Genomic DNA, 7,470 nt, shown 5'->3' with positions numbered 1-7,470 from the left:
TCAAGAAAGAAATACTAAAAGCAGTTGGCATGTTTCTGCTAGTTGTGGAGGAAGATTAACTGACAATGGCCGAAGTAAATAGTATACAAAATACAGACTAGCAATGGTAGTTTTTCTCAAAACGAGAAATAAGTTGAAATAAAATGTAAACTTGGGTTTTAGGAAGTCTTTTCTGAAAGTATTTGCCTGAAGTCTTAGAAGGGAAAAATAAGCAGTACAAACTAGAAGAGAATGGAAGTGTTTGAAATACGGTGCTACAGACGAATGCTGAAGATGAAATGGGTAGACAACCAACGAAGAAAAGTGGAATTGCGAAAAAATTTATTGAACGACTTTAGTAAAGGGACAGGTCGGTTGATAAAACTCGTGTGGCTTCAAGTAATAGTCCGTTTGCTTGGAAATGAAAGTTTTTTTCCTAGGATGGGGCCCCTCCACGCCCACACCGACGTGGTGACCAAACCAAAAGTTCTACTGTGACCTCCGTATAACATGTTAGTTTTCAAATCAGGGGTCACGGGATGCGGGCTGTGATGTTGTCCATGCGTCTGGGTAGGATTACTCATTGGCATGGTCCATCAGGAGACAGCGATCGAAGGGTAGCGGTTTGTAAGGGCAGAGGGAAAAAAGTGCCAAGCAAGCGCCAAGGGAAAAAAAACCTCTGCGACAGTAAGACGGGTAGTGAGGGCAGTAGCGGCGTGCTAGCTGCGGCAGTGCATGCAAGGTGTGGTTACGTTAGTGCGGGGTATCGTGCATCGTTACCTTTGACGTTGCGGGTGCTCGTTGTAGGGCGCGCTGCAGCTGCTGCGTCCTGTAACAGTTCGAGGTCGTCACACATTAGTGGGCGATCGGCCATAGATCAGCTCACAGTGTAGGGTGTGTGTGTGTGGCTGATTTGTGTGCTGTGTACAGTACCGTTTCCCTACGATTGCCTGTTTTCGACGGGGCGAGCATCTGGGGTTGCCAGTAGTAGCTGTGTTGCACGGACTCGCCAGTATTGTTGTGTTAGCGTGCTATGGACCATAGATGTTTAGTTTATTGCTAATAGTGTCTTTGGTCTTATGTTTCCATCTATGGTTGTGGTCGTAGTTCCCCAGAGAAAGGATACACGGGTTAGGCGAGTGTCTCGTGTTTCTGTACAGCCGTGTGGAGAGTTTTTGGAGTACCTACCAGATGGTATCTAGCCGATATTCCCGGTTAAGATCCGCGGTGAATGTGTAGCGCGGAACATTGCTTATGATTGTGAGTACTTTGTTCTGTATGAGCTGCAGACGGCGCAGGCATGTGGGCATAGCGTAAATGATAGTGAGAAGTTTGCTAATTATACAGGGTGGTCCATTGATAATGACCGCGCCAAATATCTCACGAAATAAGCATCAAACGAAAAAACTACAAAGAACGAAACTCGTGTTCAAGGGGGAAACCAGATGGCGTTATGGCTGGCCCGCTAGATGGCATTGCCATAGGTCAAAATAGGTCAATCGGATATCAACTGCTTTTTTTAAAAAATAGGAACCCCCATTCTTATTACATATTCCTGCAGTACCTAAAAAATATGAATGTTTTAGTTTGACCACTTTTTTCGCTTTGTGATAGATGGCGCTGTAATAGTTACAAACGTATAAGTACGTGGTATCACGTAACATTCCGCCAGTGCGGACAGTATTTGCTTCGTGATACATTGCCCGTGTTAAAATGGACCGTTTACCAATTGCGAAAAAGGTCGATATCGTGTTGATGTATGGCTATTGTGATCAAAATGCCATACGGGCGTGTGCTGTGTCTGCTGCTCGGTATCCTGGACGACATCATCCAAGTGTCCGGACCGTTCACCGGATAGTTACGTTCTTTAAGGAAACAGGAACTGTTCAGCCCACATGTGAAACGTCAACCACGACCTGCAAACAAATGATGATGCCCAAGTAGGTGTTTTAGCTGCTGTCGCGGCTAATCCGCACATCAGTAGCAGACAAATTGCGCGAGAATCGAGAATCTCAAAAACGTCGGTGTTGAGAATACTACATCAACATCGATTTCACCCGTACCATATTTCTATGCACCAGGAATTGCATGGAAACGACTTTGAACGTCGTGTACAGTTCTGCCATTGGGCACAAGAGAAATTACGGGACGATGACAGATTTTTTGCACGCCTTCTATTTAGCGACGAAGCGTCATCCACCAACAGCGGTGGCGTAAACCGGCATAATATGCACTATTGGGCAACGGGAAATCCATGGCTGCGAGAAGTGGAACATCAGCGACCTTGGTGGGTTAATGTATGGTGCGACATTATGAGAGGAAGGATAATTGACCCCCATTTTATCGATGGCAATCTAAATGGTGAAATGTATGCTGATTTCCTATGTAATGTTGCTACTACAAGATGTTTCACTTCATGACAGAGTGGCGATGTACTTCCAACATGATGGATGTCCGGCACATAGCTCGCGTGCGGTTGAAACGGTATTGAATAGCATATTTCATGACAAGTGGATTAGTCGTCGAAGCAACATACCATGGGCCGCACGTTCACCGGATCTGACGTCCCCGAATTTATTTCTGTGGAAAGTTGAACGATATTTGCTATCGTGATCCACCGACAACACCTGACAACATGCGTGAGCGCATTGTCAATGCATGTGCGTACATTACGGAAGGCGAACTACTCGCTGTTGAGAGGAATGTCGTTATACGTATTGCCAAATGCATTGAGATTGACGGACATCATTTTGAGCATTTATTGCATTAATGCGGTATTTACAGATAATCACGCTGTAACAGCATGCGTTCTCAGAAATGGTAAGTGCACAAAAGTACATATATCACACTGGAACAACCGAAATAAAATGTTCAAACGTACCTACGTTCTGTATTTTAATTTAAAAAATCTACCTGTTACCAACTGTTCGTCTAAAATTGTGAACCAAATGTTTGTGACTATTACAGCGCCGTCTATCACAAAGCGAAGAAGTGGTCCAACTAAAACATTCATATTTCTTTACGTACTCCACGAATATGTAATAAAAATGGGTGTTACTATTTAAAAAACGCAGTTGATTTTCGTTTGACGTATGGCAGCGCCACTTATTTCGTGAGATATTTGGCCTGTTCACGATCAATGGACCACCCTGTATAGGGGGTGTGGGGGGGGGGGGGGGGGGGGAGACAAGGCTTCAGAACAGTTTGACATTTCAAGACGAAACAGATTACGGCAGCAGCGGAGAGATGAAAGGGCTTGTCAAGGATAGACTACGGTGTGGAGCACCATCTAACCAGCTCTCGGACCTAAGACCACCACAAAAACAAGTGAAAGGTGTTTAGAAAAGTAAAGCGGTCGATCAAAAATGTTTTTATTCGAAGACGTTACAGTCCAAATGGTTCAAATGGCTCTGAGCACTATGGGACTTAACATCTATGGTCATGAGTCCCCTAGAACTTAGAACTACTTAAACCTAACTAACCTAAGGACATCACACAACACCCAGCCATCACGAGGCAGAGAAAATCCCTGACCCCGCCGGGAATCGAACCCGGGAACCCTGGCGTGGGAAGCGAGAACGCTACCGCACGACCACGAGATGCGGGCGACGTTACAGTCGAGAACCGGTATATCAATTAGGAAAAATTACCGTGAACATTGAGACACTCATCCCACATACGCACCAGGTTGAAGATACCCGTTTTACAAAACACCGTGTCATGCTGCGTGAAGAAGTTTGTAAGTGCTTGTTGCGCATCCTCGTGCCAAAGAAATTGTCGAACTGTCAAGGCCCTGTTTAAAGACTGAAGGTGTGATAATCGCATGGGGGGGGGGGGGGGGGGGAGAGATCAGCAGGACTATAGGGCGGGTGCTCGAATGTCTCCACTTGTCCGTAATGGATGAAGCTCGCCTCCCATATCGACCAGTGTCTTGTATCGAACAGCACAGATCTTTGGGGCACCGTTCCACAACGGTGGTTTTTGAGAGACGTTCTGCCCTATACGTATTCTTTATCCCCTAATATATGTCTACAGGTATTTGTCCTTCAGCAGCCAAGAAAACAATAGCATCATGTTGGTGCTCTTTTGAAGCATTTGGTAATAACGTCGCCGTAATTAACGTTTTCGCATTTACCGACCGCTCGTTGGGATGACACAAATTCCACATTAATCCCTTGATAACGCGTCGGTGCTTATGTACCCGCATCGGAGTCACGATACGTTGCATGTATGCTGCAAGAACACCCCAAAACGTAAGCCGTTTCAAGGCCCCTTATAGTCTTCAAACTTTCTATAACATTAAACTGATGTGCTGAACAGGACCACCAAGCTGGGGTCTTGAATTTTGCGGGCCAGGTACTACTGAGAAAACCTTCTCACGGCCCCGCTTCTGCTACTGCCTTTTTTAAAAAAAAAAAAAAAAAAAAAAAAAAAAAAAAAAAAAAAAAAAAAAAAAAGATGGAAAGATGGTTCAAATGGCTCTGAGCACTATGGGACTCAACATCGGAGGTCATCAGTCCCCTAAAACTTAGAACTACTTAATCCTAAGTAACCTAAGGATATCACACACATCCATGCCCCAGGCAGGATTCGAACTTGCGACCGTAGCTGTCGCGCGGTTCCAGACTGAAGCGCCTCGAACCGCTCGGCCACATCGGCCGGCGCTACTGCCTTCCTACAAGTTTTCAACCTCCACTAAAGATCCGCCGCATTCCTAGCGGCACTAACACTCCTGAAAAAAAAGATATTTCGAAGCAATGGCTTAGCCACTGTCAGGGGAATTTTTTCAAAATAAATTTAATTTTGGTTAATTTCTTAAAATTTCAGAAGTGGAGCTAGATTTTGTGGACGTTCTTGGTGTTTGGGGACAAGTTTCAGAATTACGGTGTATGCATAGGGTTGCTTCAGAATCACATTCACACAAATCCATTAAGTGCAAATACGCAAAGTTTTGTTATAATCATGTGCCATCTTCTCAACATTACGATTTAAAGCACGTGGAAAGTTTCGTGTTGAAATCTGAAGAGCTGATTTCCTAGTCTTTCGGCCAAGATTTAATTTGTAACGTTCTAGGGGTACATTCTGGACTCCATTAAGATCAGCTGCATGTAGTAAAATACTTTAAATAAAAGGCGCATGAAAGGTTAGAAACACATCGTGTTATGAGTGAGAGAGAAAAACTACGAGTGCGAGAAAGACAGTAATTGCAGCCACGATCAATTTTAAAAAAATTAATTAACTTGCACAAGGCAACATTATAGAGAATAAAGAAGCTGAAAGGAAATGGGGAAATATACTTCTACTGCCTAAACCGTTAGTGTCATCTCCTACTCACTTTTAAATAAAATAATACACGGAAATTTTCATGACCTGTATTACAAAATGGCCATCATGACGAAACGTTGGAAGTGCTCGCGGCTTTTCAGAAAAGGAGAGTAACCAAAGAATACGGCTCACTACCGACAATGTCGCTGAATAACTATTTATTTGTTGCGGCTAATGTAATTTGGAAGTAATATGTGCTTACGGTTATATAAATGTGACGATTGTACGAGATGAAAATTTCTGTATTCGACTGATAAAGCACGTCACTTATATTTAAGGAAAAATATTTCTGCTATAGTTTGCAAAGTTATTTGTACTGTAAGTGCAGTGACTCATGTCACATGTACTCGGCAGTGCAAATGCGACTTGATATATTAATGCTTAAGTGTACACATTTACGCTTGCTAACGGGACTAAACTATTGAAATGACAACAAAAATTACTTTGCATAAAGAATAATGGTTTGAGCCGGAATACTACACGCCAAGGTGGAACAAGATCAGCTGAATGAGACTACACCAAGACGTTAAACATGGAACCATCTTAAAATTGTGCCATAATATACTATTAGCAAAAAGTGGCTGCTTATTTAAACGATGCTGATTGCTTTCCAATTTTAAGAATGAGGGTCGTCAGTATACCAAGTGATGAGCCAGTTAAATGAGCAAGAAAGTCGATTTTTTAATTACTGTAAACTTTATCAATACTAGAAACAAATTTAATGGTCCAGTTTGATGATAATTTTCGGCTTATTTAATCAACCCAAGGATATTGAGTTCAAATTGGGGGTAAGCGCAGGAGTGTAACTCAAGTGTGAATGACAGGCACCATCTACAATATTACATCTTGCCTGTTCGCTTCTGTCTCGGGATCTTCGGCAGACGTTTGTTTAACTATTTTCGTGATGTTTTGCAAGAAGGATTGGCTGGCATTATCAAGGTTCACCCTCCATTGCTCGTAGCTGACTGATCACCAGAAATGGAGAGAGAACCTCTGACAGCGCCAGCCACTTGTGCTGGCGAAACGTCCCGAAAATCGTTAAACAAACGTCTGCCGAAGATACCGAGACAGAAACGAACAGGCAGTTCGAGAACAAATGGCCGCGAAAGCAACAATTTTGTACAACGTTACAGTTACAAGTCAACTGAATTACCACAATCAAGTAGTATACACAGCCTTTTACACTCTAAACGATTTAAATTATATTGATCACAAATTTTTGACATCTTGATCGCGGTAGTACCTGATGATCAGCGTCTTCAACAATCCAAATGGCTGCTTTGTACGTGTCTTCGGCTCGACGCAGGCGGAGTACTGTAATTCAGACCGCCTCTAGGGACGGGGCAACCGAATGGCTTCAGCAACCGGTTAATCAGTCGAAATTTATTCAGTGACTGCGGCTTATTGGACATCAGCGTTATTGGGTACAGGTGTGCTACCTATTAGTGACATCTGAAAGTTTATGCCGCAGCATGACTCGAACCCGCATTTCCCATTTAGCGCGAGGAGCCGCCTTAGCCACTTCGGCTATCCGTGTACAATCCCCGGGCTGACCCAAACTACCGTATGTCACACTGTGTACATCCTTGGGTTGGTTCGAGGAGGGTGCTCGGACAGGCGAAGTGATTAAGCAAACTGCTCACCGTAAGTGAGAAATATTTGACGTGAACGGTACACTGCCAACGGCCTTGCCACAGTGGTAACACCGGTTCCCGTCAGGTCACCGCAGTTAAGCGCTGTCGGGCTGGGCTAGAACTTGGATGGGTGACCATCTGGTCTTCCGAGCACTGTTGGCAATCGGCGTTCACTCAGCCCTTGTGAAGCAAACTGAGGAGCTACTTGATTGAGAAGTAACGGCTCCGGTCTCGGAAACTGACATACGACAGGGAGAGCGGTGTGCTGACCACATGCCCCTCCATATTCGCATACGGTGATGCCTGCGGGTTGAGGATGACACGGCGGCTGGTCGGTACCGTTGGGCCTTCGTGCTCTGCTCGGGCGAAGCTTTAAGTTGTTTGAACGATACATTAAAGGTGCACAAATTTCAGAGAGGTAAGAAATTAAAAAGACTGGACCAATACAAATTGAAAGAAACAGAGGTAGTTGAATCAAAGGGAACTCCAGGCTGCGACACAGAAGAGAAGGAAAATGAAGTCAGGTGGATGG

The 7,470-nt window shown here is 44.2% G+C and overlaps 1 pseudogene; it reads left to right on the top strand.

Annotated features, from left to right (window-relative positions):
* Positions 1-6,982: 6,982 nt before the first annotated feature.
* Positions 6,983-7,100, top strand: LOC126430025 (5S ribosomal RNA; annotated as a pseudogene).
* The last annotated feature ends 370 nt before the right edge of the window (positions 7,101-7,470 follow it).

This window comes from Schistocerca serialis, chromosome 1 (genome assembly GCF_023864345.2).
Source record: "Schistocerca serialis cubense isolate TAMUIC-IGC-003099 chromosome 1, iqSchSeri2.2, whole genome shotgun sequence".
NCBI classification, from domain to species: Eukaryota; Metazoa; Arthropoda; class Insecta; order Orthoptera; family Acrididae; genus Schistocerca; species Schistocerca serialis.
Note: the sequence above shows the minus strand (reverse complement) of the source record. Positions and strands in the feature narration are given on the sequence as shown.